Raw genomic sequence first — 6,561 nt, 5'->3', positions numbered from 1 at the left:
TGTAGAGAAGCATTGGTGGCTGTAAGAGCTATTTAAAGAAGAAGTAAAGCCACTTTAGCTTGTTGATCTATTTCTGCACTGTAATTTATGCTGCCATTCACGCAGTGTCAGAAAGCTATTGTAAACCGTTGTATAAACCCACCCTGTAGGCTTGAGGGTCTCTAGTCCATGGGTCTGCCAACACTAGCATACTGGTGATAGGATAATAGCAGGTTTCATTCCTAAAAGTTCTTTATTTTGGGGGGGCAGGTGGGGGGGGGGTGTTAATGCACAAGAGTAAGAATTTTAATGAGTCCCAATAGACCACCCACTTAGCTATTAGCAATAGGCAAGCTACAGCGTATGCATCCTGGTAGAGGTGAGTTTTGAGGAGAGATGTGAAATATAAGCTAGGAGCTTTCACAAATGATTTGTGGAAGGCACTCCATGAAATACCACAGCATTGAGATATCTCAGAAGAAAGCCCAGGCTGGGAAATTGCTTTGGAGTAGCAGCTGGGGGAAAGATAACATTTCTTTGAGCACTGCCACTCTCATGAGAAGGGAAACTAGACTAAAGATGTTTCAGGAGGATAATGTGTACTGTGAGCAACAGGGGAATAGACAGGACAATGGCATAAAGGAAAGATGCTGAGGACAGGATCCGTCTCAACTAACATTAAACATTTAGTCATCTTGGCTCTTTGTGGTCAGTGGAGTACGATACTTTGAAGGCATGATTTATCTGACCTGTTTTGGGCTCTAACCTACCTAGGATGAGGGTAATTACCCTTTAGACATGCCTGTTTCTTCCTACTGATTCCGAGGGGATCTTCAGACACATAGAAGTGGTACAGACCTCTTCTATTTTAGACATGCCAGGAGGTGAGACAAATCCTCCTTTGCATGTGTACTGGAACTGTGAAGGAGGGTATGCATGGCGCATGACCACACAGCATCATCCAAATCTGGGACAGCATCCAGTCACCATCCATCCTTGTCTCTGAGAGAGACAAGGAACCAGAAAGACAGAGGATGGAAACCAAGAAAGGAAGAGGTGGGGAAGAGGACAGGAAGATTTGCTTCAGCCATGCTATGCTTCAGCTTCCACCAAAAGCAGCTGTAAGTAGTGTGGGAGACGTAGGCTGAGCAGAATAACACAAGGAAATAGAAACAAAAAAAAAGAGTTTTAAAAAATTTTTCTAAGATGTGAGCTTCTTCATGAGCAACTGATATTATTATAACTATCAACCAAAACAAGAATTATGACATTTTCTTATTACTGTTTTTTTCTGAAATTGCATTCCAAAATCTTTATGGACAATCTTAAATTTGCTGATATGTATATTTTACATTGAAAATCAGGGGGTTTTGCATAGGCAAAAAATAAAAAAGGAGGATTTTGTGATGACTGCAGCACAAATTTCTGTGAATGGTTCTTTAAGCTGCATTGCCAGAAATGTCATGAATCTGCTCAGAACTCCAAGGAAGGGAAGTGGTTTGAAATTCCTAACACTGCTTTTTCAGCCAGAATAGCCATTTTGGGTGTATTTCACATGAAGCACAGCTTCAGGGATTGATATGTCTTCATTCTGGGCCCTGTATTGTGCCAAGGAAATTCTCAGTGTTTAACAAATAATAATAGAAATAAGCTGTGTAAGCATATGTGAATCTTTGCTTTATAATTTTATGTGTAGAACAATGATCTCATAGACATATAGGAAATAGAGCAGATGGTAAAATGCATGTTGGACTAAACTCATGTTGGAGACTAAGTCTTATGGACAATAAAAGCACAAAATCTGGACAATCCCCTCCAGCCATGCACATGAAGAACCCCTTGCGAACAGACAGATCAAAACAGATTAAGAGGCCACCTTTGATTTGTTGTTTACTCCTATTACTGGAAGTTGCAGTACTGTGATCTGTCATTCCCTATGTGGACATTCAATGGTGTTTGTGCTAGAAGAGCCCTCAGCTGGGTTACTGTGAGGTGGGTACCCAGCAACGTTATTCCAATTTTGAACAGTGGAATTGCACCCATTTCAGAGGTGTTTCATCTGCTGTGAAACTGGCTCAAGAAGGTGGCTCTGGGTAAGGTTTTGTAGCTGAATCCTGCTTTTTTTCTCCTCCAGATGTCTTTGTTGATGGAGGTGGATGAATCCTAGTCCATACTCCTGTTTCAAAGCGCGGGTTTCTCTCAGTGACTAGGGACAAGGGCATCCCTGCACAAAAGCAAGGTAAGAAAATCAGGCATAACCATAGAACCACAGAATCATAGAATAATTAGGGTTGGAAAGGACCTTAAGATCATCAAGTTCAACCCCCCCTGCCATGGACAGGGACACCTCACACTAAACCATGTCACCCAAGGCCTCGTCCAACCTGGTCTTGAACACTGGCCAGGGATGGAGCATTCACAGCCTCCCTGGGCAACCCATTCCAGTGCCTCACCACCCTATCAGGAAAGAATTTCCTCCTTATATCCAATCTAGACTGCCTGAGTGCAAAACTGCTACCAGAGGAGGAAAACCGAGAAATGGAGTCATGCCAGACTGCAGGAAAGTTTTTCTTTGTATACTAGCAAAACAAAGACCAGCATAACCTTACAACAGCAATGCACACAAACAAAAACTCTTCACAACATATTCCTTGCCAGAAAGTTTGTAGGTAAACAAAAACTGCACATCCCAGGTCTGTTAAAAGACTAAGCTGAGCCGAAAGATTCCTTCAGTTATATCAGTGCAAATATTATGAGCACAAATGTGGCCAGTTAGTAGCCCTTCATTGATGTGCTGTATTAGATTCATACCTGCCTCAGGAAAAAATTATCTTCTGCTGTCATGTCAGTTTCTATTCTCCTTTCTTTTTGCTACAGGATGCCTGATGGGCTATCCTGGAGTGTTAAATACAAGTCATTACTGTGCTCTATTAAATGTGCTTCTCTACATTGGGCAGATTATGTGCTTCAAAGACCAAAGGCACTCACTTCTATCCACTGGCAGCTTCCGTTTTCATCAATGGTAGTGGCTTCGGAGCAGCTATCTGAGATTTAATGTCAGAATTTAGGGAGGAAAATGCTAGAGAAAATTCATTTTGCTTTACTTTCAAAGTCATATCCATTTTTTTTTGCTTTTATTGTTGGTAATAGATTTTCTTCTGTAGTAATGATGGTATAAAGTAATTATAGTACAGGGAAGACCATTTGAAAATGGGAGAATTGGCAATGAAAATTTTGTATTGGGATGCTGAAATCTCAATGCTGAGATGCATTGAAGTAATGAGATCTAGGGCTTGGGTGGCTGTTTTTCGTTGGTTTTGAATTGTGGTTTGTTTAGGGCTTCTGTTTGTTTATTTGTTGGGGTTTTTTTAAGATCAGTTTATCTGTTAGTAGGCTAATATGTTAGTTTAAAGCACAAAACCCTCGAATAAAGGGTCTAGATCCTGTCTTTTCCCTTAACCCAAGCGCATACCTTGGAGAAATGCCTTTGCACCCCTATTTTCTCAAAGGTAAACCAGAGACAACCATGTCTGCTTACGTGATAGTGTTGTTCAGGTCATACTATTTATAACCTGCACCATATAAGAGCACATCTCACTCCCTATTTAAATTACACCAGTATAAGAAATTGCAGCTTGCTCTGAAGTAAGCTACACAGAGGTTTTCACTGGTGGAAGCCAGTAGGAAGTAGGGACAGAGGGAGGAGGTGGGAGGTACTGATTGAGCAGAAACTGTCTTTGGGATCTCTGGAACTTGCCTTACTGATAACTGGAGGGGGATTTTCCTAATAGAAAACCTGTGAGCTATATGAGGAGGATAATCCACTTGACCCTTGCCCTCTGCTAAGCCTTCAAGCCATCATGACATTTCATTTCTCACCAGCTGCAAGGCCACTTATTGGAATTCATTTCGATTGCAATGCAAAGCCAACATTGCTCAGCCCAGGAGGAAGACCAGAAGGGGGATGTCGGAGAAGGGCACGTGAGCAGGGACATAGTGATCATATTTGGAGAGGGTGAGAGCTGGTGGCAGTGAGGATGATAAACAGGGTGTGTTTATGCAAGTGACCTTATTTATATCAGCATGCCAAGGAAGGACCAAATGTACTGCACTGAAGGAAGTGAGTCCACACGCATATGGGAGCGGGTCCAGCACTACGTGGCTGGTGCAAGCCCAGGCACTGCTTTGCAGGATGGCAGCTTGGGGTTTCAAGGGCAGCTGCCATCCTCAGTGCTGGGGTTTTGGAGCTCTGTGCACTGCAGGCTGTGCTGCAATGTGCTGCGTGGCTATCAAGCCCTGGTGGGAAGGGAGTTCTGCTCTGGCACTCACCACCCCTCCGACAGGACCCACAGCCTCCACAGTGCTGAACAGACCCCTGAGAGCGATGCATTCAAAATCCTAATCTGTTAGTTCAACATTTGGCTGCTGAAAGGCTCATGGACCAATCTGGCATTATTATTTTTTAATACTGTATTTGTTATTCTCTGAGTATTTTGGGTGGATAATTACCCAGTGTGTACTGTGTATTGCAGAATCCAGGAATATTTGCTTTGGCTTTTCTTCCTTGTTAGTTAGGGTGTGCGGTTGCTGGCCTAGATCTCATGGCATTGTTTCTGACTATGTAAATGAAATTTTTATACAAGCAAATAATGAATACAGACCAGAGAATAAGGCACATCCTGTGGCAATTTCACACAGGCAATTTTTCTTGCTAAAATCCATGAGGGGATCAGCAGTTGTGATTATTCACACACGTCCTTAATGGCGGTCCACATATCACTGATACAGGTTAACAGGCACCTAATAACCAGAGCTGACCGAGTTTGGTGGGTGCCTTGAATCACCTCTCTTTTTGTTTGTGTTTCCGTTCCCTCTCCTCCTTTCTGTTTGACTACAGAGGCACTCCTAAGGAGGAGAAAGAAAACCTTCATTTGAAACCGCAGGAAACCAAAGGCTGGGTGTAACCAGCTTCAAATCCAGACAAGCTTCAGCGTATAACTTCATGTGCTACTGTTTTCATCGTTTAGCATATCACATGGATGGGTGGCACTGTAAAATGCACAGAGTATCACTGTCAGAGGTATGGTAATATGTGTACACACATGTACACCTATCAGCGTACGCTTACTTTACACTGCAGCCGGTTCAGCTGTGGTACCAGCAGCAGTCCAGCTGTGGTGAAGAAAACTCAGCCTGAATGTTTCCTCAGCTCCCCAGATGGGCTTTACCCCCTGTGCCAAGACACAGTTTGTCACAGCTCAAATGGCACTTGAGCTGCCTGGTTTAAAGAGTTTATCCACATTATGGGTAGGGCTTTGAGCAACCTAGTGGAAGGTGTCCTTGCTCATGGCAGGGGGGTTGGAACTGGATGGCCTTTAAGATCCCTTCCCATCCAAACCACTCTATGATTCTCAAATCATTTGGCAGTCAGAAAAATTATTAAACTCCTCCCCAAAGCTAAAAATTCAGCTTTTTCCAACTATTTGAATAAGATTTTGTGAGTGTGTTAACACATTCATAACTTCAAGAGATCAAACCCTCAGCATTAAGTGTCACGAATGTTATATCCAAGCTCCATGTGTGATCATGATACTCACACAGCAGCTGTTACTAAAGAGTTAGCAATCCATTATGTCTCATCCCATAAAGAGGTTGCTGACAAATCTTCCTGATGGTCTTTTAAAAGTAAAAACGATCAAATATAAGAAAAAGTATTTTGAATGCCTCTAGAAAATTATCTTGGTAAAACACTGAGAAACACAAATTCCACTGATGTGAGATTTTACTCTTTGCAGGTGCTTTCACTGCCTGTGCAGGTCCAGACCTAAACTTGGGGATACGATGGGGATATGGTGTAAGAGGACATGGGTGGAGGTGAAGAGGTGGGGATGGATGCACTTTGCAAGTCACCAAGCTCACTGCCTCTGAGAAAGTGGAAAACCTTTTCTGACAAAGAGGTTTCCATGGGGTTTGAAGGCAAGGTGCAGCTCTGCTGGCCAGCCATGTGTTAAGGGACCTCTGGTAGGAGAATATCTCCTGCTGTGATCCCACCTAATCTTGGGAAGCAATGCAAGCCAGCTGTGGTGATGCCTCTGCAAGGTGCCTTGCCAGCCAATATGCTCCCTTTCCAACACTGTACCCCATATCTGAGATTAGGGAGGACCGATGTTGATGTGAGCCCCCACATGTCACAAGCTGCCAGTTGCTCAGAAGCCCCTGCTCTGAATGGTGGTTAAAAATACAGCCCCATCTTCCATGTAATGCCTAATCTTGATTAAAACACTTCCAGGGCTGGGCAGCCTGGGCTGCATCCTTTGGTCAATGCTGTCAGTGGCTCTTGCATTCCCTAATCCCTGTTAATATCACTGCTTGTCAAAGCAGATTTGTGCCTTTCCTGGAAGACGGCTGCCTCTTTAGTACCAACTGGGGGAGAAAGAGATGCCTTATCAGCCGGTGCCGGGAACAGCGAGTGGCAGACAAGAAAGGCATCCTGTTTTCTGGGGAGAAGGCGCGGGAGGTGGGCGAGCGTCTGGCTCCTACTATTAACTCTGGCTGTAAGCACGGCTCCTGCCCTGTCAGGAT

General features: G+C 43.7%; 1 long non-coding RNA gene across 2 annotated transcripts; it reads left to right on the top strand.

Moving 5' to 3' along the window:
- Nucleotides 1-869: 869 nt before the first annotated feature.
- On the top strand, nt 870-6,049 carry LOC130599316 (uncharacterized). Of its 2 annotated transcripts, XR_008972204.1 has the most exons (4): nt 870-1,100; nt 2,114-2,218; nt 4,877-5,059; nt 5,775-6,049. It is a non-coding gene; the product is annotated as an uncharacterized LOC130599316 (long non-coding RNA). The 2 variants fall into 2 exon arrangements; XR_008972205.1 differs by lacking the exons at nt 870-1,100; nt 2,114-2,218 and adding an exon at nt 3,448-4,099.
- Nucleotides 6,050-6,561: the final 512 nt, after the last annotated feature.

Source organism: Pezoporus wallicus, unplaced genomic scaffold (genome assembly GCF_028554395.1).
Source record: "Pezoporus wallicus isolate ANWC-B61680 ecotype Strahan unplaced genomic scaffold, APGP_CSIRO_Pwel_v1 contig_2543, whole genome shotgun sequence".
Lineage (NCBI taxonomy): Eukaryota > Metazoa > Chordata > Aves > Psittaciformes > Psittacidae > Pezoporus > Pezoporus wallicus.
The sequence above is the reverse complement of the archived record's forward strand: the minus strand, read 5'-3'. Positions and strand labels throughout refer to the sequence as shown.